Here is a 4,283-nt window from a genome sequence, read left to right as displayed (position 1 = left end):
GTGCCGACCGTTTCACGAGCCCTTTTGATAAAGAATTTCATAATACAACCTCCTTCCTGAGGGAAGCGGGGCAACAAGTGTGTGTGCTGGGTGAGTGGGGTCCTTCATGATGCAGGTGGCCCTCTTCCTGCATCTGGAGGTGCAGATGTCTGTGATGGTGGGGAGGCCGACTCCAACAGTCTTCTGTGCAGCCTTCACTACTCTCTGCAGAGCTTTTCTTTCTACAGCTGTGCAGCCTCCATGTCACACGTTGATGCTGGAGCACAGGATGCTCTCCACTGCACACCTGTAGAAGAAGGTGAGGACTGAGCTTCCCAGACCAGCTCGTCTCAGCTGTCTGAGGAAATAAAGTCTCTGATGATCTTTCTTGATCAGGCTGTGGGTGTTGTTGCCTCATCTTTATAAACACAAATGAAATTACTTGTTTCTCAGTTGTGTAAGAGTTAAATTTATTTTACCTCATTAGACAATCTTTTCCAAATCAAGAATAGTAAACAAACCCATGACTGGGGAAAACAAAAACAAAATAGAGGAGAGCTATGTGTTTTCAAAGTTGCCCAAGGTTAGTAATCTTATGTCTATTGTATTTTCTATAAAGGATGCAAAGCATACCATGAACTAATCTTTATAGATAGAACAAAACTTCCAACTAACTACTCATTTTCTAATAGTACACATTAATGTTGGTGTCTTTGATCTAAGCTTCTCCAAGACTTGTTCTTACATCACAGGCTCTAAGCAGGTTACATGAGTGGAGAGCATCCTGTGCTCCAGCATCAATGTGTGGCATGGAGGCTGCACAGCTGCAGAAAGAAAAGCTTTGCAGAGAGTGGTGAAGGCTGCACAGAAGACTGTTGGAGTCGGCCTCCCCACCATCACAGACATCTGCACCTCCAGATGCAGGAAGAGGGCCACCTGCATCATGAAGGACCCCACTCACCCAGCACACACACTTGTTGCCCCGCTTCCCTCAGGAAGAAGGTTGAGGAGCATTAAGTGTAGAACCACTAGACCGAGGAACAGCTTCTACCCTGAGGCTGTTAGACTCATGAATCTCTAATTAGAATAATCACTGTGAAAAATCACATCATGTTGCTGCTGATCTGTTTCAATGTTGCTGCTGATCTGTTTCATGTTGCTGTGTTCATTCATACTCATCTGCTCTACTCTTTTATCATAAGGTTTACTGTGGAGTTTGTTGGGTACCAGCAGATTTTTGGATTTTCCCGGCCCATCATATAACGTTACCTCAGATATGGGGCCCACTCTGTTCTTACCGTAATCAGTTAAGGCAACTTTTGTGTAAAATTTCCCTTTTTTCCTTTTCCTGCCATGACAGTTGGCAAAGTCTGTTTTCACCACAGTCAGAAAAGCTTGAGCTCAAGGGAACGCTGTTGGAAATTGCCCCAGTCACGTTTCAGGAGGTTTAACCATTTCTAACCAGGAGTCTTTTACCCAGTCCGTCCGTTGGCCTCGGTACAGACTTTCTGAACCAAACAAGCACCCTCTGAGCCCCTTCAGCTCCACAGTGAGACAACCCAATTATGAATACCCTTTATTTTGTTTGAATGAAGTCTCACCCCATTAGTTTGGAATCAAAGTCCGTTGGGTCCCAGCTGTGACGATCTCCTGCAGTCAGCTCCTTGTTTCTGCAAACCTTGAGGTTGAGGGCTGGAAGGTCTTCATTCCAGGTCGCACAGACAGCTGAACCAGGGGTTTGGATGGTCAATCGAGGTACCCTGCTTGCTGCGCCAAATTGTGGTGGAAACAAGTGATTCACAAACGATCAGGTGTTAGATCATCTTCAAATTCAAAAGCACAAAGCTTCGTGGAGAAGCAGTCACAAAGCAGAAAATCAGAGCATTACAAGTACTCAATACCTGCTCTGCCTGGGTTCAAATCTGGTTCTGCCTTTCCAACCAGAACGTGTTTGTTTTGTATAAACTTATCAGGGGGTCCCTTCGTGTTATCAGAATAGATCCACAGGAGCTGCTGGAGGTCAACATTTCTCAAGAATTCTTGTCACAGAGGGGCTGATAGCTGCGACTAACACCAGTGAACGAATACATTATCATAACATACCATTCAGATCATAATGACAGTAAAGTCTATAAAATGTTATTGATATAATAAAATCATAGAGCATAGTGCATGCATATATACACATCCCTTGACAAGCTCCCCTGCCTCGTGCACAGACCTACTTAAGCCCAAGTTGTTATTGCACTTGTAAAATTGATTATCCCACAATCTAGTATCAGCCCTCTGCTAAAGTTTCTACCCTGACCTTAACAAAAAAAACTCTACATTTTACACTAATGAAAGTATATTATTTCAGAATAAAATGTATCAAACATGTTGAAAACAAATCTAAAACCAGCTGGGACGTCAAAGATAGTTGGAGGATAAGTGCGAAACATACTGCTGCCTCAACTTCCGATCAGTGTAACTCAAACTTTAACCTGAACATCTCACATTTCTTACTCATCTTTTGTAAAAACACAGAAGTATATAGTCACACTGTAATTTAGTGAAAATGAACTGTACTTGGGCTGAATGGTGATCACATGAAATCAGCCAGAGTTTTACAACTCCACTTCTAAAAACATTGAATCTTGCTGCCCTTCCGCTTGGTCTCTTGGACACGTGAAGCATCTACCTTCCTTCTCAGCATCATGTCAGCCAGCTCTCTACCTTCTCCTGTCATTGTCCCCACATTTAGAGTTGCCACCCTCAGTCCTACATTCTTGACTTTTCTCTTCTCCCTCTGTCTCCTGACATGTTTCCCTCCTTGTGGTCTTCAACTAACAGTAACACAATTTCCACCAGCACACTGTTTGTCAAAAGCACCTTAGGCAGTCGTTATTAACGCAGGCCTCAACCGATCCGGTATGTGTCACATAACTCGCATTATAGTTTTGGCAAAAGTGTTTTACATCAGATGCCATTCCTGACACAACCCTCACCATTTACCTGGACTTGGGACCTGCACAAGTGATACACTGGCTTGTGCTCCCTAGTGGCTGGTTTGTTGAAACACTGTGCAAGATGTAAATAATATCAGAATGCAAAGATTTTCAAATCTCATAAACCCATGTTCAATTCATAGTAGAACATGGTAAACATATCAAATGTTTAAACTAAGAAACTATGCAAATATAGGGAAAAATACAGTAATTTTGTATTTGATGGCAGCACAAGACTGTAAAAGTAAGTGGTACCAATAAAAATAACTGGAGGAGCATTTTGCAGTGGAGTAGGTCTGTAAGAAGACAGGTGAAAAATAATATTTATAGAGGCTGAGCGTCTCAGAAACAAAGATGGGCAGAGGTTTACCAGTTTTCATAAAGATCTGTCTAACAATTTCAGAATAATGTTCCTCAATGGGTAGCACGGTGGCACAGTTGGTAGAGCTGCAGCCTCTCAGCAAGCAGGTTACACTGGTTCAAATCCTGATCTGGGGCCCTTTCTGGATGGAGTTTGCAAGTTCTCTCCGTACATGAGTGGGTTTTCTCCTGGAACTCTGGTTTCCTCCCACAGACCAAAAACATGCATGTTAGGCTGACTGGTAGGTCTAAATTGTTTCCCTGTGATGGACTGGAGACCTGTCCAGGATGTACCCTGCCTCTCGCACAGTGATGGCTGGATATGGACATCGGCAACCCAAAAAGGAAGAAGCGGGTAAAGATAATGGATGGATGTTCCTCAATGGAAAACTGGGAAAACTTTCAGTTTTTTATTTACATTTTAGACATCATCCCAACATTATTTGGAATTGGGCTTGTCTATATAAGCACCACACAAAAATGTATCATATTTGAAAGTAAATCTATTGTTAATAGACATTATTGATTCGCATATAAACCAACATTTTGGTGTCAAAAGTAAAAATAATTTATCATGCTCCTTCCTTTTGCTTTTCTGCCTCTGGTGCTTGAGACATTGATTGTATCTAATGAGAGGTGAAATTAAGTTTGTCGATGTCAGAAGTGTAACTATAAGGCAGTTCAGATTTGTACATCCTGAGCAATCAGACTGCAGTCGAATGATGTTAAACACTGATCTGAACAGCCTCTGTGTGCATCAAAAGCATGTTGAGGCTGTTCAGATGGTTTGATTGCAAAGGGTCTGCTCCGACCGAAAGTGCTCACATCTGGCAATCAAACTTTTAGGGAACTTGAAACGTTTGTGTGTGCAGATACTCACACAGCCACGACACACAGAGGGCTGTCTGTGAGCAACAAACAGGACATCAGCAGCTGATTTTAAGAGCCAGATCATAT

Source organism: Nematolebias whitei, chromosome 4 (genome assembly GCF_014905685.2).
Source record: "Nematolebias whitei isolate Nwh7 chromosome 4, NemWhi1, whole genome shotgun sequence".
In the NCBI taxonomy this organism is placed as follows: domain Eukaryota; kingdom Metazoa; phylum Chordata; class Actinopteri; order Cyprinodontiformes; family Rivulidae; genus Nematolebias; species Nematolebias whitei.
Note: the sequence above shows the minus strand (reverse complement) of the source record.